Raw genomic sequence first — 27,682 nt, 5'->3', positions numbered from 1 at the left:
CCTTGTCTTTTAATGTTGGAAAGTCCCAATAGCTTCCCAGAATTCCAGACCAGCACCATCAGGATGCCTGTGCGTTTCAGACTCAACATTGCCCCCTTCTCTGCAAACCTGCACCCCTTCCTTCTCCATTTCAGTCAGCTGCACCCCTGTTTGCTCAAGGGGTGAGCTTCAACTCTCCTTTCTGCTGCGCTCCTCTCCCCTCCCCTCCCCCCCAGTGCTGTGGACTCTCCAACAAGGTGGCCAACCTGACCACTGCTCACCTTCTGAGGCATGTCTGTTCCCTGTCTCTAGCCCAGTCCTGGACTTCCGCTGCAGCAAACACCAGGTAGAAGATGCTGCTGCCCACACTAATGGCTGACATCAGGATAAAGATTTTAAACCAGGGAGACTCCGGATCCTGAGAGATTAAAATGCATGTAATTACCAATGAGAGGTCTAGTTTTTGGTTTTTATAATGTTTAAAATATAATACTAAAAATAATATAGACTCACCTAAGGGCACTTAAAAACACAGTCATTATAACAAGGTGAAGAAACACAGTCATTAAAACAAGGTCATAATTCCACAGAGATAATCACACTTTCTTTCTATTCTTTTATCTATATCTGTGTACCAATAATTTTTAAATATGTAAAAATGACATTGTGATATACATAACACTAATATCAAGAGTGAATGTTTTAATCTAGAACACTCATAGATATGTTTGTATACTAAAATAAATTTGACTGCACCATAAGCTGCCTGATCAGTAGTCAAGAAATTAGATTTATAAAATATATAAAAGTTCCCCCTTGCTTCTTTATACTTAAGTTGTTTTCCAATATTGCTGTTATAAATAATAAATATCCTGGTAGTCAATTTTATACACATCAATTCTTTAGGGAAATTGTATCAAATATCTTTTCCTCATTTATGAAGATGACTGACATGCTTTCTCTTTCAGTCTATTAGTTTGCTCAATTTCATCAATAGATTTTATAATGCTGAACCATGTTTTTATGCTCATAGTAAGTGGAGTAATTAATTATGATGTCATTTTATTTTAATCTACTCATATTTGTTGAAACATTTTCCTTTCATTTGTGTCATCACCCAAGGTTAAATTTTAGGTAAATATGTAATACATTTTGATCGGGGTTTTGTCTCTAATGTCATGATTTTGAAGGACTTTCTGCCTCAAATTTATATAGTTTCATCCCCTATTTACTTTAGTGTCTTTATTGTTTTCCTTCTGCGTTTACATTTCAAATCATCTTGAATTGATTTTGGAGTAAAATGTGAGCATAGACTGTAAATGTATTTTTCTCGAGGTGGGCTAGCTGATACCCTTGTCACTTCGTTTTAAATATCAAGCCATCCCCTCTGGTTTGAAATGTACCTTTATCACATGGGATAACACCAATTGCTGTGGCAGGCAGAAAGAGCGACTTTCCCTGCCTGGGATTGTGGTAATGAATAGAGACTTAATAATGAATTGGTACAAAGTTTCTTTTGGGGTGATAGGAAAGTTTTAGCAATGGATGGTTGTGATGTTAGCACAATGTTGTAAGTGTGTTTAACAACCCTGAATTATATATTTGAATATGGTTAAAATAGGAAATTTTAAGTTGTGTTTATGTTACTGGATTAAAATTTTAAAAAGAATCAAAGTACAACAATACAAACAGTGAACTCTACTGTAAATGATGGACTATAGTTAATGGTAAAAATAGAATATTGTTTCATCTATTGTAATAAAGGTATCACGCTAAAAATAATCAAGAAACTGTGTGAGTGTGTGTGGGGCTATATGGGAACCCTGTTTTCTATTTCTCCAATAAAAATTTTCAATTTATAAACCTCATAACTCACCTTGTGCTCATGTCTCCTCTGTATATTTTTCATATGTGTATCTTTTTCTGTATAAGTAATATTTGAAAACTAACTCCTTACCTGATTAATGATGATTCCAGTCAGTGTGGAAGCAACTATTTCTCCCATTAATCCAATTACAGATGTAACTCCTTTTAAAAATCCATAGTATCTGTACATAAAAAGAATGACAATGCAAAAAGGTAAAGCAACTCAAATGATGCAGGAAATTCCAGTCTAGTCAAATCAGATATAGGAGAGATAACTATTGATTTCATGGATTTACCACAGCTACTTCTCAGATTCCATTAAAATGTCAAATAAAATGTGGAAATACGAGCAACTTTCTAGATGCACTGACAGAGTCTCCAAGTTTGTAATAGCAGTAAAGAACATGGAGATATAGAGAAGAAGAGGTCACACTCAGAGTGAAACCCAGTAGAGCTGGGAAACCTACAAACGTGTTTGAGAAATTCAGAAAGCAGCACGTGCTCTTAATGGGACTGGATTAAGGTTGATGAGGAACTGAAGAGCTCTGTGCCCTGGTCTAGGCCCACAGTCTTAGAGGAGCCTTGTGGAAGCACAACTGTGATTGGTCAACTCCTGTCAGCCCAAACAGCCTCAGCTGGAAATGAGCTGCGACACCCATTTCAGATGGAGCCATGGAGTGGAGAAGGGACATACCCTTTAGCCACTAAGAACAAGAGAATGCCTTTTGGAGAGCAAAGCCAGGGTCTCATCATGGAATTATTTACAATTTGCTACAGGACAGGGATCTTCCCCTTTCCTGCCCAGCAGATTTCAGCATGGAATGCTCTGCATGTCACGTTCTTCCCTTTTGTGATAAAGAGGGGCTCTTTGGTTTTATTTTGGTTTCATTTTTGGGTTTTGGTTTTCTTTTCTACTCTGTGCTTTGTTTTGGTTTTATTGCCCTGGGGCTACTCCATTTGACAATTTGAATATGAATTGGATGTCCAGCTTGTTTATTAGGTTATGGGTCCCTGGCTGGAGAGGCGTCAAGCCTGGACTCAGCGCCTCTGAATACTGGGCTCTGTGCAGCCACTGTGAAGAACGGTCTCTTTGATACAATTGAGTTGTATCTTTTTTGGAGAGCAGGAGAGTGTGTTCTAAGTCTGTGAAAAAGGACATTTATCATTAGTGAGCAGCCAGATATGCAGACAGTAGCAGACACCATTCTGTGTCGCCAGTATCCATTGTTGCCATCTCCATTTTAGCAATACAATCCCTGAGTTCAGGTGGGAATCAGAGCCATATTATGATTTTCTTAAGCCCTTGTCACGTTTGCCTTTATGAGTCCCTTCATCTATAAAAAGTATTAAAGATATATATTTTTTCTCTCTCTTTTTTTTAAATCTTACATTCAGAAAATACAAGAGGTCCCCATATACCCCCTACCCCCCTCACCCCACTCCTCCCACATCAAAAACCTCTTTCATTATTGTGGGACATCCATTGCATTTGGTGAATATTTGTGGAGCCCTGCTGCACCATATGGATAATGGTTTACATTGTAGTTTACACTCTCTCCTAGTCTACCCGGTAGACCATGGCAGAACTTACAATGTCCAGCATCTGTCCCTGCAGTACCACCCACGACAACTCCAAGTCCTGATTATGTCTAGTATTAGTATAAAGGTAAACATAGTCATGACATAGAGTAAAAAATTTTCTTCGACCTATAAGTTGCATTTTGTCTTCTGATTTGAAAATAAATTAAGCCGTTTTCCTGGGTCCTTCTCACAGTATTGTGGCACTAGGCACTGTGTCTTCTGAGCCTAGCCGTGTACTTGGTGGAAATGTGACCATCCAGGTAGACCGACATTCCTCAGCCCCCCTTGCAGGTAGATGTGGCCTCATCACCTCATTTGGGTCGCCTGGACATGAGCAGAAGTAGTAAGTTCTTCTTGCTCCCTTTCTTAAAGTCAGTGGTTGCTGTCGACTTTCTCCCCAGTCCTTCCCTCTAATTGCTGAGAACAGCACTGCCTCTGCATCCTGGGACCACTCACAATCTACATTGCTATTTGGGAGAGCAATGCATTTCCATTTTGTTGGATACATTTATCTTGGAGTCTCTTAGCACAGTTTAGCTTTGTGATCTAGCTGACAAACTGCCAAAGTATTTAGAGAAAACTGTATAGATAGAAATTCACTTACTAGAGAAGCAAAACTGAAAGAAAATGAACTGAAAGTAGAGGAAATTAACAATTTTAAAGTCATAAAAATGAGTGAGGGGGATATAAAAGAAGTTAGGAACTGATACAATTAAGGATTTTTGAAAAACTAGGAAGGATAGATATGTTTTGAGCCAGTCTTTGTAAGAAGAAAGAAACCACAAAATAAAGAGTTTGGAGTAAAAGAGGGACTGCAGCAAGAAAAAATTAGTAGAGTGTTCAAGATAAATAAGAATGGCAATAAAGATAAAAATAGATGCAAATGTAGGACAATAAAGTTGAAGTTTGAAATGATATGAATGACAATGGAAAAATATAAAATACTTGAGAAGCGGCAGGAAATCTACATTATCCAATGACGAACAAGAGACATGACAGGAGGGTCGGGAAGGCCTCGCAGAGAATATTCTTCACACAAACAAATTGCTTGCCCTTTCCCTCTCTCTTTCTCTTTTTTTAAGCATTCGTCCTTGTGGCAGTGAGGGTGAATGCATTGCAATAGGGCGAATGCAATGGAGATTTGCCTCGCTGGCAGGGAAAAAGGAGGGAGTGGAGAGGTTAGGAGACTTGGAGGCCTCCTGCTCCCTGAGGGACACAGTGAGCACAGCACCCACTGAGGGTCTCCTGCTGGATGCCTGGACCAAGCGGGGACTGACATCTATAAGAGGTTGTTAATCCTGCTTCTGTGGGCACCTTCCTGCATTTGCCACATTGGTCTTGCTTTTCTCTACATTTTTACCATATGTCTTCATTTTCCAATCACTAGAGCTAGGTTTGCCTGTTTGTGGTTTATGTAATTGACATTTTACTATACTTTTTTGGGGTCTTTCCTTCAACATTATATGTGTGAGATTCGTTCATGATGATGCATTAATTTTGATGCTTTTTTTTTTGTAATAGCTTGAATATACCAGAATATCCTTTCTATATTTGGTGAGAATGTGGTCATTTTTATTTCCTAGTAGATTTTAGTGCTCATGAATCATCCTGCTAAGAATGTTCTCGTACATGCATCCTGGTACACATGTAGAAGCACTTTTCAAGGCTTTATATTGAATAATGGAATTCATGGGTCAGCCAGCATGCGTACCTTCCACCTTATCAGAAATGTCAGATGTTGACCTGAAGTAATTGCTCCTATTTGCAATCTCATCAGCCACATGAGAGTTTCCATTTTATGTGCACGGCACCTAGTTTTGACAGTCTTTTTAACTTCTGTCAATCTGACTAGAGCAGTTTGCGTTCTTTGCTTACTAGTGGATTTAGGATAGTTTCACATAATTTGTGGTCATTTAGATTTCCTCGTGTCATTTCAAGTCTTTTGTCTATTTTCTTTGTATCACTTGTCTTTTTAAAATTCTTTTGTTCTAAGTTCTAAGGTATTCTGGATACTGATCTTTGGTTAATTATACATACCTAAATATCTTCCGATATCATCTCCTCAAGTGTCTCCATCTTTTAATGGTAAACATATCATTTCTTAAATTCTCAAAAATAATTTATTTTAATGTATCAATCTTTTTGAGTGTAATTTTAGAAGAGATAGTTTTCTCTATTAACTGTTAAGGACTTTACACTCTATCTTTCACATTTGCACGCTTGAGTCTTTAGTTCAACAAGAATTGATTTCCGAGGATGCTGTAAAGAAGGAGAGCAAAATATGGTGATGCGGATGGTGATGAAGATGATGAGTTGTATGTGTGTTTTGTGTGAATGCCAAAATATCTTGATGCTCTTCTTAAAACCTCAAAGTTTTCCTCAAGTTTAGTAGTGCTGCCAAATAGTTTTCCAAAATGTTTGTACCTGTTTGCACTCTCACCAGCAATATGCGAATTTGTTTTGCTCCACCTTGCAGCATTTCCTATCTTTTCATTTTAGCCATTCTGCTTATCTGAATGTAAGATGTCTTTTCTTCTGGTTGCCTAATTTTGAGAGTTTTCACTGTCTTTGCTTCTCAGCAGGCTTACTATAAAAATGTTAAATCTTACATATTATCATGCTTGAGATTCACAAGTTTTGTGTATGTGTGGTTTATTGTCTTTCGTTTGTTTTCAGAATATTGAGGGCTGTTGTCTCTTAAAATGTTGCTTATGTCCCGTTTCCTCTCTACTTTCTTTCTGATATCATGGTTACAGATATGTTAGTCTTTTAACTGTGTTCTGTATTTCTCTCATTCTCTTTATTTTCCATTTTTTCCTCTCTCTATACTTCAGTTTGGATATTTCCTTATGATGTGTCTTCTGGTTTACCAGTCCTGTCTTCTGTTGTGGCTAATTTGTCTTCACACCCTACATACCAAGACCTTAATTTTGGGCATTTTATTTTTCAGTTCTAAACCTTCCATTTGACTGCTGTAGAGGTTCCAAAGGTGGTCATATTTTTATCTCAATTATTTTCTTCAGTGTGCCCTGGTTTCTTGAGTATAATTGAATATAGCTCTTTTAGAATTCATGTTTGTTAACTTTCATATCTGTAACAGTCATGGAGTTATGTCTCGTGGCAGTTTGTTTGTGTTATTTGGCTTTTGATGACATGACACTCTCCTTTGACACACCTCACAATTTTTAGTAATCTTTGACATTGTGAATAAAAAATGCTAGAAAACTCCAGTAAAACATTGTTATCTCTAATTAGAAAATAAACGACCTTTTCTCGAATAGATTTGGAGCTAAAGGACCTCATTGTTTTCATCTAATTAGGGAATGAGTTGAGATAAGAGTAACATTACACTTTGCTAAGACGCAGTTTACCTCTGGTTCCCCCTGTTTTTGTAGTGTATCTCTCCATGGATTCCATGGGAGAACTCAGTCTATTCAAATGGGTCCCTCCAGGTCCTGGTATCTCATCTCCACTGCCAAAATAGTACAGGAAATTCTGCCATGCTTCTCAGTGGTTCTCAGCTGAATTTTGTTTATTTGTTTCTGTTTTTGGTCTCTTTCCCCACTGACCTCCAATCTGACAGCTATCTCAAGAGGAAACTGACATTGTGTATAAGGCCACAGTGTTGTCGCTCTAGCCCTGGACAATTACCAAAGGCTTTGCTGATTTCTCTCTCCACAGCAGTTGCCTTCTGCCGGGCCACACTAGGATCATCAGCTTCCTGCCAGCCCCCAGAATTGTCAAAGCCCCCAGCGAAGCCCTGGTGGGGATTGGCAGCTGATCTCTGGAGGTGCTACCGTCAGGAATCCTGGCTACCTCAGCTGTTCTCTGATGCTTGTTGGTGGATACTTTGGGGTTTCATTTGGTCTTTACTAATTGGTGTTAGCTGGACAAACTGCCCATCCTACCTGGAGATTCAAGAGTGATGTGACTGTGGGAGAGGATTTGACCTTTTATTTTTACAAAAAGAGGCTTTCATTCCAAGGTCAGAGATGTTAGCAGAATTCCCAGCACAAGAATCCTGAGTGCCATGACAATTCCTCTGAAAATATCCACAGGATGCTGTAACTCACTGCTCTGAGGGAAGCAAATCCTCCTGAGAGTGGATATATGACGTGGGCAGAGAAACAACCTTGACGTTGTTCTAATGCAGGACAGTTCTATGGACAAACGTCACCTCAAATTGCTTATTCTTCAGGTGCAACAGCCTATGGTGACATTTTATTGGTTTTTTATTTTAGTGTAATATGGTTTAGTAGAACTCAGATGTCTGAATGTAATTCAGTCCCATATGATGGGAAATTCAGGTGTGCACATACCATCATTCCCGAACCATTCAAAATGAGAAGTCTCCCTTTCAGAAAGTCAAGGAGGTGAAAGTGCCTTCCTAATCACCACAGAGCATGGTGAGCAGCCCTGTGTTTTTCCACTCTTCATGTCCTGAACAAGATGGTGGCCATCCTACCCCTTGCTTTCTCCATCTCACTCATTCTCGTCCCCCAACATTTTAAAGAGATCACTTCTGTGTGACTCTTCTTCCTTCCAGTCCTTTTTTCTTGCCACTTCTATTCTGCTCCAGCAGATGCCATCCCTTTGCCCCACTATTAAGTTCTAACCATGACCCAATTCCCCCAAGAGGACAGTTTGGAAATTTGATCCCAAAGGTGTAAGGCTAGAATTTCCTTTAATAGGGAAGAGAGGTATATGATAAGGAACATTGATTCTTAAATAAGTTTTGTCTCCATTCGCTAATAAAAATTAGTTTGAGCTATAGTAATCAGTATGCTTGAGATATAACACATAATGCCCTGGAGAATGATCATGAATTAGCTTCAGAGAATAAGAATTTTTTCCAAATTGAACATGGCATATCTCTGATATTAGGAAAGTACATGGCTAACGTGGCTTTGGGTTATTAGAATGATGCAGCTCAGGTCAAGTCAGATGTTTCCCACACCTCTGCTAGCAGAGGTATTTCACATCCTACTGAGCAGGGACTGGTAGGTGTCACCAGTGAGGAAAGAACTACAGCGAGTCAGCTTTGGTGGCAGGTGTGTCTGCACATGAACCATCACTCACCATATTGCTGACCATGTGACTTTACATCAGTTAACTTCCTGGGACTTTGCTTCCTACTCTATCCTATGTGGATAATATTCTCACAGTTAAACTTCGCATGCCAGTTTATGTGGTACATATAAAGTACCCCATAAATGGTAGCTATTTATAGTTTCCTTTATCTATTTGTGTATACTTCCTTATTTGACTTGATTTTTGAAGGGAATATGGCTCCGCGGGTATTGTGCACTGTGTCTCATAATGAGAACACCTGCAGATTTTTTAAGGATGGCCTCTGAACAGAATACATCTAATGTATCCATGTCCTAGTTGCCTTGGGTCTCACCTTGCAGCCTTCTGGTGGGCAGTATTCTTTACAGAATTATGAGAAATAGCATAATGCTTGCTTGATTTTGACTCTGTAGCCCCAGGGCAGCTGCTTAAAGCAAATTCAGAGGACTCTGCCTATTGGATGTGTGTTCTCCAGGGTGTCCCAGCCCACGAAGCAAAATGTTCACAGACTCCTCTAGGGTTGTGCAAATGGCAGAGCTGTGTCCATTAGTCACCCATATTACCTCTTAAACAAGGTGTAGCAGAGTGGAAAGAGATGAGTCAAGCAAACCTGGATTCAAATCCCAAGGAAAATCCCAAGCAGGGGTGAGATCTTGGGCTGAAAAGTATCTGAACTTCAATTTTCTTATGTGTAGTGGAAAATTGACTAATATTGGTGGGCTGACATGAGGTGAGTATAAGACATACTCAAGCATACACAATGGAGCTGTCAACACTTGGAGAGTGTTTGCTGCACGGCAGGCATGACTCCATGTCCCTGATGTGAACTCTTTACTTTTTATAACCCTAAGAAGGAAGGATTTTCTTCTTCCTCCCATTTTATGGGTGAGGAGACAGGCACAGAGAGGGTAGTAACTTGCTGGAGATAAATGGCTGTGGTGATGTCAAACCCAACAGTTTCTGGCTCCAGAAACTGTGCTTGATTCCTAAGCTATATGTGTTCATAAGTACAGGAGAGGCTCATAAACTTACATGAACTAATATATACACAATTAATTCCTCCTTTATGTGTCTGGGCTGCAGAGATGCTGCTCCAGAATTTAGACCTGCTGGCTATAAACTCCAAAGTAACTGAAATCTTCAGTCCCTTTGAGAGCTAAGATGGAAGGAAGAAAGGACTTTTACAAACCCTACCTGGGAGCAATATCCAAGGCATTCAGTTGTGACCCAACCACATTGAAGCTTCCTGTTGCAATAATCAGTATCAGGAAAATAATAGTGCTGAGGAAGCTGGAGCTCAAGTAAAACAGGCACAGACTGAAGAAGGCAGGAAGAAGAAGCCCTGGGGAGAGGGGAGGAAGACACAGTCAGGAGAATCCCCCTGATGGGGTGAAGTGACTCCCCCCACCCTGGGTTGAAAGTCCTGGCTGGTCCTTACCTAGAGAGGTGAAGAGGTTCCGAATGGTGAGGAGGTTGAGAATATTCCTGGACTGTAAATAGTCTGACATCTGGCCTGCGAGGATGATACCGATCCAGGTAAACAAGTAGGGGAGGGCAGACAGCCACCCATTCTGGGGAGGAAGCATCTGAGAGTGCATATGATGGGAAAAGTAGCACTGATACACTGAAATTCAGTATTTAAAGCCCACACTCTCTTACAGGAATTTGTCAACATGCAACCCCAGAATTACATTGGGCTGCATCACCCGAGAGAGAAAAATAGATTTGAGGTCAGTTACAGTTGTCAAAATCTGTCTAATTTCTATTTCAAGCAACAGAACCTGAGAGCACTGGGCAGCAGGGAGGAAGAGGGTGTTGGGAATGGGAAGTACTGGCCCTGGGAAAACAGAGGTGACAGCCATAGCCTTTGCAAAAATGCCTGATGCTTACTCTGGGTTGCTCATCCTTCCAACAAGTCCATGGTTTCAAGGAAGAGAAAACAGAGTCAAAGAGATCTCAGATGATCAAACTGTAATGCTGGGCTTAGACTGGAAGAGTGCAAGTTCATTGCAGAGTCACACAAAGCAAAACCCCAGATTCCATTTCTAAAGATTCTTCTCTGTTAACCCTTCACCACGCAACACAAGGGCCCAGGGGTCAGTGATTCTCCAAGTTGCACCTGCAGTGGGGGGTGTGATATGAGATGTCAGTCCTTGGAGAACAAGAACTGAGTCAGGGTTTGTTAAGAGGTGGGAAGTGTGACAAGGTTTAGCTATGGGATTTTCAGGGAAGGAGTCCAGAACCCGCAGGGAACAGTGGTGCTGAGCCTTCAGTTTTTACACAAGTACAGTCACAGAGTGAACAGCGGCAGTTATTGTGGGGGACATGGAGGCAGGGTGCCAGGCATGGTGTGCCTGTCCCTTTTTCCTGGGCAGTGCTGGCATCACAACTGGAAACGGTGAGACGCCAGGTGAGACCATCAGCTAAACATACTGCTGCAACTTCAGTACCAAAGGCAGAGAGAGCAACACTGATACAGGTAAAGGAAAAACAGAAGGTATACTCACCTCTCTTACATTAACATGAAACATGGAGTTGATAAACGTTGGAATATAAAGACTCATGATGATATTTGTCCAGTAATAAGCAAAGTTCCCAGTGGAAATGGCCCAGAGTGGAAGAGACTTAAGCATCACCTTAATGGGCCGAGATTGTCTCTTTGAGCTGAACTGGAAAGGAACCCATGAAGAATTAGCGGAAACAAACTTGCCTAAACATGCTTGGAGCAGAACCAGGGGTGGGTTGTGATGCACAGCATCTGGGTTCTACCTGCTGGATGGTGGAGGAGGTGATGTACTCCTTTTTGCTGATGCTCATGCACGGGTGGTCCCTTGGGTCGTCATAAACCAGGACGACCCAGACAATACACTGTGCACAGCCACAGGTGCCTGTCAACGTGGACAAATTAAGAATTGGAATCTTTTCTAAATGACATTTTCCAGTGTATGAATCCTAGAGCTTGACCTCTTCCTGTTTTGAGACTTTGCTACAAAACTCACACTTTTGACAGGCTTCCCTGCATCCACAGCTGTCCCTTCCTGCAGAATGAACTTGATGGAAACCGTGCTAAGTGCTTGTCCTCGCCATTCCTCCATTCATGACAGCTCAGCTTCCCGCCCTCAGCCTCATCTCTATAGACTCCTACATCTTCCTGCACACCAGAGGCACAGCTGATCCCACAGGCCTGTCCAATCAGCAGCTCTGAGAGCTGGGCACAGCCTTGTTCCTGAGAAGCTGTCCAGGTCTCAAGCATTGCTCGAGTGCTAGAAGAGTTGGCCATCTCGCTTCAGGTTTCTAAACTTCCTGTACCAAATATTTGGCCTTAGGGGACCCTTGCTTAGGACAGGGACTAGGTGGAGGTCACTAGTCAATCATCTAGAAATGCTGTCATTCACTTGACAAATTTTGATTCAATACCTATTACATGCCATGCCCTATTCTAAGTGTTGGGGACACTGTTGTTAATAAAACAGACAAAAATCCCTGCCTTCAAGGAGTTTACATCTTAGTGGAAAAGAAAATAACAATTAAAAAAATGAGTTAAAAGTATTGATTGTCTAACAGTGACAGGAGTTAAGTTATAGGGGAAAAAGGGTGATGTGTGCCTTTCTTGAATAAGAGGGGACACAGCTGTGGGCTTTAGGGCCAAGGGTCCTCCAGAAAGGGGGAGCAGTAAGCAACAAGGCCCTGAACCAGGGGCTGGTGTGACAGATGGAGAGTGGAAACTGTTGGGATTAGAGAGAACAGGGCCAGGCAAGGGGGAAGGTGCAGCCCATTGTAAGATTTTAGGCTTTTACAATGTCCTAGCAGTGGTCAAAGGACACCTAAACAATATAGTCTTTTCAGCTCAAACTGTGATGTTAGAGCCCAATCTTAAGGCAAAATGTGATTGGAAAGACACGAGCACCTACTAAGGGCCTGGGCAATGTGGATGTCTCTATCTAACCCTCAAAAATCCATATGATGCCAGCAGCGGCTCATTGACAAAGGGAGAATTGACGCTCAAAAAGGCCAGACTACTTGCCCAAGGACACATGGTAAGTGACCATTGACCCTCAGCACAGATGACATTGTCTAGGGAGGGAATAGAGCCCTGGAGGAGAAGGAGCCTGGGGCAAAACTCTGAAGACAAGGGGTAGTGAGAAGTGGAAGAGGACAGGTTTGCAGGGGATGAGGCTGAGAAGGAGGGGTCAGAAAGAAGAAGCCCAGTGCTGGGAAGGCACAGAAAGGCAAGGGAAGTTCTGCATGATGCCTGCCTTATCATCGGGACTTCATAAATGCTGATTTCTTTCTCTCCTTTCAATGGGGTTTATGCTTCTTAGCATCACTAACTTCATAGGAATATTTATCTCATATTAGGTTTGTATTTTTGCTGCCTTAATTCTGAATACTAACTAGGATTCTATAGAAAGCAACTCACCAAAACTATAGAAGAACATTGGCCAGCCCAGGGACTGACAGATTAATCTGGTCACCAGTAGGGCAATGAAGGGTCCCAGCAGAAGCCCTAGTTAGAAGATACAAAGAGGACCCCTCATTAATGTAGACATCTGCAGGTAGAGGTAATATGGCCTCACTTTAGCAATGAACTACTTCCTGCCCAATAAATGTGTGTAGAGTAATAATGAGCAGAAAGGAACAAAATATTTGCTATTCTCTCTTTCTTTTTGCCTGCTGCTTGGGATACGAAAACCCCTTCTCCATCCAAGACAGAGTTTCCTCATGCTTAAATCAAGGATTCTGGAATAGATGATTTCCAAGGCCTTTGGAAGTTCAAAACTTGCTTCCTAAGGTGAGAAGGAAGAACATGAAATCATGAGATGGAAATGTGATTCCAGCATTCAAGGCCCTAAGTCCTTACCTGATGCATTTATACTGGTAAGTTGGCCTCGTTCTAAGGGAGGGGCCCATCGGTCCCATATATCATGCTGACCTGCTGTTACTGTACCCTGAAATTAAAAGGATCAATCCAGTTGATCGCTGGTACTTCCAGGAACTTAACCTCGGTTCAGTTTGTGCATGACCTTGATACCTGGGCGAAGCCCTGGAGTACTTGGCACACGATGGTTGTAGTTTTTCCAGGGTCAGCTGCCAAAGGAACGAGCAGGTTGAACAGTGAGCAGAGGAGCAATGCACAGCCAACCATTTCTTGGTGGAATATATTTCAGAGACATATCCAACAGGAACTTGAGTTATGATCCTGCCGTATACGGTGGAACTGAGGATGATTCCCTGGATGTCAGGGCTCCAGTCATATACGGGGTTCTGAAAGGAAAAAGGACACTCATCTAAATTCTCTGAATACTGGATATTTTCTGTTACAGTCAGGGATGCTGGGACACTGCTCTTCTCTTCCCTAGGTAGATTGTTCCACTGCCCTATAATTTATATCATGGGTCCTTCTTTCTTCCTTTATAGCACTCAGTTTGCACACATATTCACACTTTACCATTGGTAAGCTCAAGTATAATATGAAGTCCCACAGTTGAGAGCACACCTGTTCCCCCCCAGTACCTGTCACTACACAGAGATTTAATCAATATTTGTGGTGTGAATGCCTCTAAACTCGAGGTAAAGGCCCCTGTAAATTACTACATAGTGCTACATACCCTGCGATGATTCATTTCCTCTTGCTTTTCCTGTAAGTCCTTCATTAATGTGAGCTCATTCACCAAATGGTACCCTCCACCTACATACATCCTGCTCCCAGAGAGAAAATCCACAATAGAAAAAACCAACCATAAACAGAAGGTCTCACAGGGCGCTGTGGGAATAACAAGATAGGTCGGTGAAGGTAAAGGCCATTTCTCTTCCTTTGCTTGGCTCTGATGTGGCATGCTTCATTGTCTTTCTTGTGATTCATCTGTTATTTCCTAAGTAGGGGCCCTTTTATAGTTTTGTCATGGTATTAAAGTGATAAAAGAAATTCTGAACATTGCACTTATCGCTGGGACTATGGGGACGAGGTTGCATGTGCTTTTGGACTTGTTACACAGGTAGAAACCTTAAGTATTGTAGGTGATGACAGGATTAAACTTCTTGGGAGGCATCTAAGATTGTTAGCTCCATTGCCAAAATTTTCTCTGTTGTTTGCCTAGGTAGGAGCAGCATCTTGAAAAATGAAAGTTTCTGCTGGATAGAGTGATCTTTTGGTGAAATGTGCTGGTTGAATTTTGGGTTGGAATATGAAAGAAGGAAGTAGGTAGGAATCATGGGTTTGTGCTCTAATTAATAGCATCTTGTCCCCTCATTCCTCTTCTTTCTTCCCCTTCCTAAGTCCCTGTTCACCCATGGCTGTGTTCTCTGTACAGAATCATCTCTCTGTGATGGAGAAGGACTTCCTTTGAGAGATCTCTTAGGACAACCACTATGAGGAAAATGGATAATAACCAGTATAGTATCCAGGGGAAAGGGAAGCTCCAGAACTTTTCCATTAGATATGTTGGGGCTATCCAGAGAATGGGGCAGAATGCTCCACAGGAGCTGCATCTGTGAAATCAGTAATTCCCCTTATTCACATCAGATGGGGCAGCAAACACTTGCTCAATTTTCCCTATCTATGTGAACAGATAAACTCTTTGGCTGAATTTCATATTGTATGACGCCACCACTCTCCTTAGCAGAGTTGGCTCAAATAACATAATGAAATGAATATGGATGCTGCTACACTCTATATAAAGTCTCCTTTGTAACTATGTAGTACTCTACTGGAGATTCTACCTGATGTTTAGCAGCATTAACCCATAGCTGGGTGAAATCCACTGACCTAGCTCTGGAACTGCCCACACCAGAAGGGTCAACCCTCAGCTGATAATTCCCTTTTTATTGCCTTCACTTATCATCATTAATCAGAGTACCCCATATATAAATTCTCTCTGTGCACAGCCTCCTGTCCTCTGGCCATGTCTGCTTTGAGCTCCCATGTGCACTGCACCATGATATCCCTTCCCTGGCTGTAACTGATTTGCTAAATTTTAGGTTCCTTTTGTAATATCAGGTTATAAATTAGATATCCTTTGCAGAAACAATTTTCTGGTGAGTCTTCATTTTTAGACAATTATATTGTTCTATGTCTTCATTTTTTCATCTAGTACATTTGTACAGCAGTAAACTGAATACCTTTATTTGGATTCATATTTGAAGGAGATGGATTTCCCTGGATTGTGGCAGGAGATTCAATAGGGAGATGAATGTGCCAGAGAAATATTCCAAGCTCCACAGGTCAGGAGCTCCTTCCACTTTTGTTACAGTGAAGGATCGAAAATGCTGCCCTTCTGAACAGCCATTTCTCTAGGAAATGGAATACTCAGTGTTTACACCAAAGCATTGGAATGTCATCAATATTTAGAAATTTAATTCAATAAATATAGTAAATAAATAGATTTTAACAGTTTCAAGGTATAAGTTGACCAAATGCACTGCAAACTTAAACTTCGCATAAATAAAGTGTACAACTGCATAACATATATTTATATATGTGAAGCTATTACCAAAATCATGATGATTGGCACATTTTTTTTCTTCCAAATTTTGCTTTTGGGCCTTTGTACTCTGTTCCTCTTGCCATATACCCACCAGTGGTATGTAACTATAACTTATTTTCATTTTCTAGAAGTTTTATATACATGTAATCATTCTTTGCTAGAGACTGAACAAAAGACACGTTCAAGGCTTCATATTCTTCCATGTGGCACAGTGTATCACTAGGTCAGTCCTTTTTGTGCTGAGTAGTATTTCATTTTGCATCTGTATCATACTTTGTTTATTCATTCACCTGTTGTTGGAGATTTTGGTTATTTCCAAGTTTGTGGTTATTACAAATAAGGCCCCTATGAACATTTATGTACAAGTCTTGTATGGATACAAACCATCACACATGGTACGTCTTTCTTCATCCCTTTATTTTTAACCTCTATGCATCTTCATATTTGAGGGTTTCTTATAGGCAGTGTTCTTTGGGGGTCTTGATTTCTTAATGCAAACTTGATCGTCTCTGTCTTTTAACTGGTGTGTTTATCGATCGATCCTCTAATACCCCTAGGCTACTTTACATGTAGTGCAATTACCTTAGCACTGAGTATTACCATGTTTCTCTCCCATCTCTGTGACACTGCTGTTAATCATATCATTCAAATATTTGAAGTTATTATTGATATAGTTGGATTAAAATCTACAATCCTGGCAACTTTGCTTTTTGTGGGTCTGTTCTTTGTTTCCTTTTTAATTCTTTTTTTTTCCCCTTCTCTGATTTTAATTGATTATTTTATGTTATTTAACTTTATCTCTTCCCATGGTATATCATCTTTAGTAGTAAAAAAAGTATTGGTTTCCCCAGGGATTATAATTACATTTTGAAAAATTATTAGAGCAGTTGGGAACTTACAGAACAATCATGCATAACGTGCAGAATTCCCATACATGACCCCTCGCATTGTTGTAGGAAATTTCTTACAGATTAGTGAAAGAACATCATCAAATATAACTACTAACTATGGTCCATATCTTACACTAGGCATATTTTTTCATACACCCCTTATTATTAACACCATGTATTAATACTGCACATTTGTTATAGCTCATGAGAGAATGCTCTCATATTTGTACGGGTAACCCCAGTCCATCAAAAATCACATGGTTCACTGTGTTATACAATCCCATGCCTTGTACTAGCTATCCAAAATGTGTTATACAATCTCATGCCATGTGCTATTCATCCATGTACACTCAGTGACTCTTACTTTCATCACAGAGATGTGCAGTCATCACCTCAATAAATTTTTGAACTGAACGCTTTCCTTAGTTCAAAAGAAAAAAATCGCATACCCCCCTATTATTGGTCATTAGCCCTGATACAGTAACTTTAAACACTGGAGCATGAATATTACAATTCTAATCTCAATACATTAATTGTATTTTAATTGTATTTTCCCTTGCACCACTATATTCTTACTGCCTTGTTATAGAGGCATACATTTGTTTTTGTTCATAGAAGAACATTCCTGTATATGTACTATTAACCACAATCCTCATCCGCCTCTGGGTTCACGGTGTTATTCATTCCCTAAATTATTCCTTTGGCTTTCTTCCAAATGACATTTATGCCCTTAGACTATCTCCTATCAGCCACAACCACATTCATAAATCTGCCGTGTTAGTTATACTAACTGTAATGTGTTACCATTAACTCTTCTCTTTTCCAATCAAGATAATTAAGAATTCTGTGTACATTAAGCATCAGTACTCATTCTTAGCACTCATCCTATCTCCTAGTAACCTATATGCTGGATTTTAAGTTCATGTGTTTATTTTTTGTATGTACTTCATATTAGTGAGACCATACAATATTTGTCCTTTGTGTCTGGCTTATTTCACTCAGCATAATGTCCTCAAGCTTCATCCATGTTGTCATTTGTGTTGCAATTCCATATCTTCTTAGAGCAGCATAGTATTCCAACCTATGTATGGATCTTTTTTTTTTAAAGTTTTTTATTAGTTATTGTATTTTTGGAAGATACATAGATCACAAAAAATGTTACATTAAAAATACAACAAATATAAGATAAGAAATATAGTATTTTGACGATGCTCTTGCATAGTTTACAACAAATATTTCACACCAATGCGAAGAATTGGTGGAGGGATGATGTATGAGACCCCTGTGTGAAGTTATGTATGTTTATTTTGTAAGTTCACAATCTTTACTATACATGTATTGTTTATGTGTGTTCTTGTATGAATGATATACTTCAATAAAAAATATATATAAGAGATTCCCATATCCCCCACACCCCACCCACCCCCACTCCTCCCACATCAACAACGTCTTTCATCACTGTGGCACATCCATTGCATTAGGTGAGTACATTTTGGAGCATTGCAGCACTGCGTGGGTAATAGTTTACATAGCAGTTTACACTCTCATCCAGTCCATTCAGTGGATTATGGCAGGATATATAATGTCCAGCATCTGTCCCTGCAGTACCATTTAGGACAACTCCAAGTCCCTAAAATGCCCCCACATCAATCTGTTCTTTCTTCTCCCTGTCCTCAGTAACTACCATGGCCATTTTCTCCATATCAGTGATACGATTTCTTCCATTACTAGTCACAATAGTTCTATAGTAGAATACCAGTAAGCCTACTCTAATCTATATTTTATTCCTCCATCCACTGGAACCTGGGATGGTGATGTCCACTCCACTTCTACATCAAGAGGGGTCTTAGATCCTAGGTGGTTGATGAATATGATTATCCTGCTTTCAGTCATAGGTACTCTCAGTTTCCTGGTGTGGTGGTTGACCATCTTCACCTTCCTGTTAGCTGACCTGGGTAAGTCCAATGATTCAGAGATTAGGAGTTGCAATTCTGCTGAGGCTCAGGTCCCAGCTGGCACATGGCCAGTCCAGAGATTCAAGTCTCCTGAATATACACCAATCTCAGTGTCACCCACATTTTCAGTAAAAGTGATAGAAGAGGCATGTGTAGACAGGTCACACCTGAGTCCAACTCCATCACACTTAGGAACACAAATTTCAAAGTAGGGTCCACTGACAAGGCAATGAACTCAAGAGTCATCTGCCAGGACCATAGAACCTGTGATTCTCTGTAGCCTTCTGGGGCACCAGTACTTGAGGTTGTAGCTACTTTGGCTGTCTGTGGGATCCTGCAGAGATGTGCATAAGCACGAACCCCTGATGACCTCCCAACTCTTTTTTGAAGCCTCTTAGCCATATAAACTAATTTGTCTTTACCATTTTCCATTTTATTCAAGATATTTTTCTTATTGCATCACCAGTTAGTGATTGGTAGTAATCCCTTGGCACCAGGGAGGCTCATCACTGGGAGTCATGTCCCTTTGCAGGGGGGAAGGTAATGCATTTACATGCTGAGTTTGGCTTAGAGAGAGGCCACATGTGAGCAACATGGAGGCTCTCAGGAGGTAGCCTTTAGGTACCCTGCAGCTCTATGCCTAGTTGAAATTTAAGGCACAACAGCTCATAAGCCTTGTCACCAGTATCAAGTGCTCGTCATTGGACCATCCTTCTTCACTACATTTTGTTTATCCATTCATCAGTTGGTGAGCAGTTTAGTTGTCACCATCTTTTGGAAATGGTAAATAATGCTGCTATGAAAATTGGTGAACAAATAGGTCTGTTTATGCCCCTGTTTTCATTTCTTCTGGATACATTCCTAGTAGAGGTATTGGTACATCATACAGCAGTTCTATATTATATTTAGTTTCCTGAGGAATGGCCAATTTGTCTTCCACTGGGGCTGCACCATTCTACATTCCCACCAACAATGAAAGCATGTGACTATTTCTCCACATCCTTTCCAGCACATGTAGTTTTCTGTTTTTGTATTTGTTTTTAAATAATGGCCATATTATGAGGTGTGAGATGGCATCTTATTATTTTGATTGGCATTTCCCTAATAGCTAGTGATACTGAACATTTTTCATGTGCTTCTCCTCCATTTGTCTTGGCAGATCATTTGACAATTCTTTATGTGACTTTTTGAAAATCACTGCACTGTTTTCTACAGTGACTGCACCATTTTACATACCCACCTACACTGAATAAGGGTTCCAATTTCTCTATATCCTCATCAATACCTATTTTCCACTTTAAAAATAACAGCCATCCTAATGAGTATGAAAGGATATCTCATTGTTGTTTTGATTGGCATTTCCATGACGACTGATGATATTGAGCAACTTTTCTTTTTCGTTCCCAGGTTACTTTTTTCTCAACAAATCAATTCCTATTGATGCACACTAACAAAGCACAAATCCATCCAAAGTAGAGTCAGGGGCACTCGGTGCAATCACATATGTGTGCATTCATTACATCAATCATTCTTAGAGCACTTTCATTACTCCAATAATTATAATAATAATAATAATAATGAAAGCAAACAAAACTCATCACCTCTCAATCTCTCTATGCTTCCCCTGCTGTACTAGCTATTATTCTTTTCCTTCTTTCTAGTATATTTGTAGCTATATTTTGTAAAGGTCTTATATATGCAATATTACCCAAATTTATCTTTTACATAAGGTTTTACTATCTTGTACAGTCCATTATACAATTTTTAGCATTCCTTCTAGTAATATGCATGACTTTGGACTTTCACTTTCAGCCACTGTCATACCCATACAATAGCACTGCTAGTTACAAACACCATGATATGCTTTGACCATTTCTATTCATTTTCAAAGCTTAACAAACACCATTTAAACAATTCTATACAGATGAACCTTCTGATTTCCATTTGCTACCCTCCTTCAATTTTCTGGGGACCTTTACTCTAATTATTACCTCCATGAGTTTGCACAATAAATTTACTTCATAATAGTGCAGTCATGCAGTACTTGTCCTTTTGGATCTGGCTTGCTTCACTCAACATAATGTCCTCCAGGGTCATCCATGTTGTCTTATGATTCATGACTTCATTTCTCCTGACAGCTGCATAATATTCTGTTGTGTGTATACACCACAATTTGTTTATCCATTCATCAGCTGATGGGCAACTGTGTTTTTTCCACTTTTAGCAATATTGAATAATGCTGCTATGAACATCAGTGTGCAGATGTCTGCTTGTGTCTCTGGTTGAGCATCTTTTCATGGAACTATTGGTCCATTACATTTCTTCTTTAGAGAAATGTCTCTTCAAATCCTCTGCCCATTTTAAATTGGGTTTGTCATTTTATTGTTGAGTTGTAAATGTTCTTTATAAATTGTGGAAATTAAACCCATTTAAGAGATATGATTTGCAACTATTTTCTTCCATTCTCTAGGTTGACTTTTTACAACCTTGATAAAGTTCTGTGATGCACAAAAATTTTTAATCTTGATAATTTCCACTTTATCTAATTTTCCTTTGTTGCTCATTGTTTTGCCATTATATATAAGAAATCATTGTGAAATATAAATGTCATGAGGTTTTCCTCTATATACTTGTATAGGAGTTTTAAGGTTTTGTTTCCTAAGTTTTGGTATTTTGTTCATTTTGAATTAATGTTGATATAGAGTGTGAGGTAGGGGTCCAATACCATTCTTTTGCATTGGAGTATCTTGTTTTCCAACACCATTTTTTTGAAGAGACTATTCTTTCCCCTTTCCTAGCACACTTGCTGAAATAAGATGGCTAATGGCTATATGAGTTCATTTTAAATTCTCAATTATATTCCATTGTTCTATATATCTATCCTTATGCAACTACCACACTGTTTTGATTATATGGCTTTGTAGTAAGTTTTGAAATCAGTGAGACCAACTTCTTATTTTTCAAGATGTTTTGATTATTCAGGCTCCTTGCAATTCTTTATGAATTTGAGAATCACCTTTTCCATTTTTACATAAATGTGGCTAGAATATTTATTAAGATTGTATTAAATTTGCATATGGCTTTGGGTGGTATTGCCATCTTAATGATATTGTCTTTCAATCCTTATGGATGTCTTTCTGTTTCTCTAGGTCTTCTTCAACTTTTTTCAACAGCGTTTGTAGTTGTATTTAAATCTCCGCATCCTTGGTTAAAGTTATACCTAAAATTTTTCTTCTTTTAGATGTTATTGTAAATGGAATTTTTTCTTAATTGCCATGTCTGATTGCTCATTTTTGGTGTATAGAAAAACAACTGATTTTTGCATGTAGATCTCTTAACTTGCAAATTTGCTAAATTTGTTTTTTAGATTTTTAACTCTAATAGTTTTCTTGTGGATCTTTTTATGATTTTTAATTTTCTATGTGCACAATCATGGAAGCTATGAAAGATATTTTACTTCTGCCTTTCAAATTCAGATGCCTTTTATTTCTTTTTCTTGCAAATTTCTCTGGCTAGAACTTCCATTCCAACATTTAATGGTCATGGTGAAATCAGACGCCCTTTTCTTATTCCTGATCTTAGGGGAATGTCTTCAGCCTGTCATCATTGAATGTAGTTACTTTTCAAAATGCATTTTTGGGCTACTTCTTAGTTCCTGCTTTTGTTTTAAGTCAGTTTCAAAAGATTGGTTTTTCTCCTCATTTTGGATTATGTTTTCCCACTTTATGTGTCTGATAACATTTTTATTAGATTCTATACAATGTGGATTTTATCTTGTTGATGCTGAATACTTTTGTATTCTTACCCATATTCTTATGCTTTTTTCCCCTGTGATTCAGTTAAGCTATGTTGAAACAGTTTGGTTCTTTTGGGTCTTTATTAGGTAGATCTGGTGGAGTCTTCATTCTAGAACTAATTATTCTGCAATAGTGAGCAAGATCCTTCTGTTTATTTTACACAGTGCCCTGTGAATCAGTAGCTTTGTCAAAGTGTCTGGGGGACTGTACTAATTCCAACTCTGTGGGAGCACTGGTCATTCTACATCTTAGCATTGTGATTTGTTCTTTCTTCAGTCTCAGACTTTCCTCAAATGCATATGTAGATCCGTGTTCTATTGAACATTCTATGGTATGCTCTACGAATTTTCAGGGTTCTCTGTCTGGAGAGCTCTTTCCTTTTCAGTGTACCCTGTCCTGCAAATCCTAGCTGCCTTGGCCTCCCTGGACCATGAGCTCAATCTCCTCAATTTAGGGATGCCAGTGGGGTCTGCTTGGGTCCTACTGGTTTGTGTTGTGGCCTGGAAACCTCTCAAGTTGGTAATCTGGGGCCATCCAAGAGTATGCCTCATTTGTTTCCCTTCTTCTATCAATCACTATTCTTTATTACCCAATGTCCAGTTATTAGTCAGTCAAAGGAACGCTGATGTAAAGTACCAGAAATCTGTACGTATTTATAAATGATACACGTTTACAGTTACCAGATTGTAAAGAGTCCAACTCAAGGTACCATAAGAGATAACTTTCTCTCTCAAAATCTGTTGCCATCTGTTGACACAATCTATTGCCATCTGGCAGTATCTGCGAGGGTTCAGCCTTCCTCCTTCCTCTTAAGGCTCCAGGGACCCAGCTTCTTCTGATCACAGCTGTAGCCTGGCATAGGCTCATCACTCTCCCAGGGGCTTGTTTCTTCCTGATCTCAGCAGCTCTGTCTCTCCACAAAGTCAGCTGTAGACTATCAGGCTCGTATTTCTTTCAGGGCTCATCTCTCTCCCCATGGCTTGATTTTCTCTGGGCTCAGCTGCAGCTTTCTCTCTTCCTCTGTGTTCTTCCTCTCTCTATTTACTTCCCAGGGCTCCAGCATCAAAAACTCAAACTCTCTCCTCTGCCTATGTTTTCTCTGTGAATCCCTGCCCATCAGGGCACAGGGATTCAGCATTGTCCTGATGTGGCCCAGTCAAATTCTTAATCATAATTTAATCCAGTAGTGAAAACTCTGTGTCTAATACAATCTAATACACCCAGAAGAACAGACCAGGTTACAAACACAATCTAATATCTCCTTTTGGAATTCATAAACAGTGCCAAACTGCTTCATCCATTGTCTTGAATACCACCCTACCATAAATTTTCCTTGTTTCTTGGAGGATTTAGGTGGGAAATAATCCAGTCGCTGTTACTTCATTTGGTTCAGAAATGGAAAATCAATAAAAAGAAGTTTAATCCATATTTGGAAGAGACACTCTCATTTTTTCTTCTCATCTTCCTCCTTTTTGTACTCATATGTCTATAACTATAGTCCTACACTTGACCCAACCTTTTGTGTTGGGAGTGTTAGGGCATATGACTTGTCTTTTTAGTTTAAAAGGCCCATATCGGAGAGAAAATAGTGTGCCAGGATGGATTATTCCCAGAAACCTCAGAAGATTGACTTACACAGTATAACTGAGTGAAATCAAAAGACCAAGGGAAAATATCAGTTGGCAAGAGAATTCTTAATGGTAAAATTCACTGTCAGAAAACAGTGGAGAAACACAAATAGCCCAGCAACACCTCCAAGTAACTCAGGGAAAGTGTTCAGAGCCCCAAGATTTTGTTTCCAGCCATATTGTTCTTTAAGTGTCAAGGTCAAACAAGTGTAGTCAATATTGCACCCACTAGTTTTCCTGAGGAATTTACATAAGTACAAGCTTTAGTTAACAAAAGCTTGGGTGATGTAGGACAACATCACCCAAAGGAATAGTGCACATTTAACCATAGATCTGGGACTAAAACTGTAGTGGGATAAAGGTAATAGAATTTATGTAATTATTATATACTTTTACAATGTAGAAATAATTCAACTAACAAAAAGTCAAATGAAAACAAGGGAGAAAATATGATGTAAAACAAGTTCCTAGGTCACATCTTACATAATAATTGGGATTTAAAAGATAAAAGCATTTTCTATATAACAAATAAAACCAAGATGCAGCACATCACATCTACTGTGTTATCATCAATGTAAAAAGGGGGTGAAAATAAGAAAATATGTTCATATTTGTTTTTATAATCATAATGGAATACAGGAGGAATATATTAAAAAAATAATCCCTTCCACTCATTTCCATTTTTTCCAGTACATGCATTTTCTGATGAGTAACAATACATTACCCTCCAGAGATGAGATTAATGGAACATGTAAATACACTGCATATTTAAGAACTTAAATAAAAAGAATGTGTCCTTACCTTCTATTTCTGGCTTAAAATACTTTCCCTTTTTTCTCTTTATCAAACTTCTGCATTCTGAAGTAGCCTTACATCTTGGGTTTTATTTTTCTTGATATAGAAGGAGTCACACAACAAAGCCCTTCATAAACATTGAGGTATATTTTAATCATAGGTCACGTTTTCTTAAGATCCTTACAGCAAGGCTAATCAAGACTTGAGCTTATTATTCTAGTTATAATTGCCTCATGTTAAATATGGTACTGCTTAGTCTCTGCACAAATAAGCATGACAGGATTTTAAATTTTTTACCGTGGATAGTATTTTTGTGATACCTTAACATGAGCTGGAGTTGGTTTGCAGAGAAGTTGGTCACACTGTGTGGCTCAGTGCCGTTCACCATCACCACCATCATAAGACTCAGACACATGCTCTGTGCTGTGCCCACTACAGTGCAGACGTGCAGGAAGAAGGACAATCTGTAACGGTAGGAGCAGAAACCTGGAACTGGGCAAAATAATGAGAAACAGCGATAGTTAACCCAGCTAGGGTCAAGACACAGTTGAGCTTTAGGAAGGGCCCTCAGAATTTGGAGCACTAGGTAGGAATTCAAAGCGGTATTGTACTTAATGGATTTTCAGAAACTGTGCTACAACAGGAATATGTGCAACTGATTTTAGCCACTGAAATATAATCCCCACTCAAATGACCCAGAAAATTGAGACTGTTTTCCAAGTATTTTGTCTCATGTCTATTTTATTTTTTATTTTACTTTATTCTGTTTACGTTTTTAATTTTTTTTCATGTTTTTAAAGGAGCTTTAGATTATATGCATGATACATTTTAAATATAAGGTATTCCCATAAGTTCCACTCCCTCTCCCTCTCATACTTTGCCCTGATAACAACAAAAAGCCCTAACTCGATATTAACAGATAATCTATTCAAAGACACCTTATCTGAATTTAATGCAATCAAAGGGTATCACACCCAGAGGACTAGATTGCTTTACCAACATAATCTTTTTTCTTTCAGGGATTCATAAAATAACATCAAACTGCTACAACCAGTTACAGAAATGAGGACTGTAATGGTTATAATAGTACTTTCTAGTTTTGTTGAGTATGTTTGTATATGTACATAAAATGAATATCTTTATTTCCCTACCTTTTCACCTTATCATCTGACATAAATTTAAGAGTGAATTTTACCAAGGACTTGCACCCTATTCTCAGGAATTTACTGTATTTCTGGTTATATTTAGGACATTTGAGTATTGTTAGGCAAAAAATGTATATATATATATATATATATGTCCGTTATTGTTTTTATTTAGAGGTTAAGTATGTTTAAAGGTGATGTGTATGGCTGCCAGGTTAACAAGGGGTAGACTATGGTGGTTAAGCTAACGTGTCTACTCAGCCAGGTAATGCTGCCCAGTTGTTTGGTCAAGCAAGCACTGGTCTAAGTGTAATATAAGGGCATATCATGGACCTTAATCATCAATGAGTTGATGGCATATATTGCTACTTACATCTACAATCAACTGAGGGGATTGCCTTCAGCAGCGAGTGATGTCATGTTCAATCAGATGAAGGCATTAAAAGGAGAAGTGATTTCAGCATTCAGAGAGAGAATCCCCATCTCTACTCCAGACAGCCGGTTCTCCTGGGGAACTCAGGAGAAATCCCTGGTTTGCAGCCTCCTCTATGGAATTTAGATTTGTGCATCCCCATGGTTGCATGAGACAGTCCCTGAACTGTTTGTAGTACAGCCACACCCCTAGCAGATTGTTTCAGGGGCTTGCATGGCAGGAGGTGTCTGGAAGTCGATTTGGTGAGACAGAGACGGAGGAGATTCTTGTGTAATGTGGAATTTTGGGATTCCGACATGGAGGTCAGAGCTTCTGGCTAGAGCCCCTCCCTCTAGGGCTGGCAGCCCATCTGCCATGGTCCTTGAATTGTTTGTAGTACAGCGGTGCCCCCAGCAGGCTGTTTCGGGCCTTGCAGGGCAGGAGGTGACCTGAAGTTGATTGGGTGAAACAGTGACAAAAGAGACTCTTGTGAGAGTTTGGGTTTCTGACACAGAGGTCAGAGTTTGCAGGCATGACCCCTCCCCTAGGGCTGGCACCCAGCTGCGGGGATCCCTAAAGGCTGTGTTGTGCTGTGGTGCTCCCAGTCTCCCTGTTAACCAGATATGTGATTCCCAGGTCTGTGTCCCCTACACCCTGGTGGCCCACACCCCAGAGACTCAAACCTCTTGAGTCTGCAATATCACAGACTTCCCATCCCTGAATCCACCATGCCCAGAGGTACACCTGAGATCCTTGATTGTCCGAGCCCTCGGCGTTTGTGTTTTTTTTTTTCTTTTTCCCTTTTTTCTTTTTTTTTTTTTATAGTCTTGGTTGCTAATATCGCATTATCTCCTGGTCTTTTCTCCCATTGCATCCCCCAAGATCCTTTTTCTTTTATTTAGGTTTGTTTTTCTTTCTTCTTTTCTTTTTCTTGCTTGTTTCCCTCCCATTTTCTTTGCCCACTCCCCTTTCTTCTTCTCTTTTTTTTCCTCTTTTCTCTCTTTTTCTTCTTATTTCATGTTATTTTATTTATACAATAGGTGCAGCCGGGGGGGCCTCACATTTGCTGGATTTCCTCAT

At 39.6% G+C, this 27,682-nt stretch overlaps 2 pseudogenes; one reads left to right on the top strand and one right to left on the bottom strand.

Moving 5' to 3' along the window:
- The window catches only part of LOC139437349 (sodium-dependent phosphate transport protein 1-like), a 232,146-nt pseudogene that overhangs the window by 181,457 nt on the left and 23,007 nt on the right, over positions 1-27,682 (top strand).
- On the bottom strand, positions 257-27,682 carry LOC101447837 (sodium-dependent phosphate transport protein 1-like; annotated as a pseudogene).

The sequence above is a fragment of the Dasypus novemcinctus genome, chromosome 22 (assembly GCF_030445035.2).
Source record: "Dasypus novemcinctus isolate mDasNov1 chromosome 22, mDasNov1.1.hap2, whole genome shotgun sequence".
Classification (NCBI taxonomy): Eukaryota; Metazoa; Chordata; class Mammalia; order Cingulata; family Dasypodidae; genus Dasypus; species Dasypus novemcinctus.
This window is presented reverse-complemented; position numbering and strand designations above follow the sequence as displayed.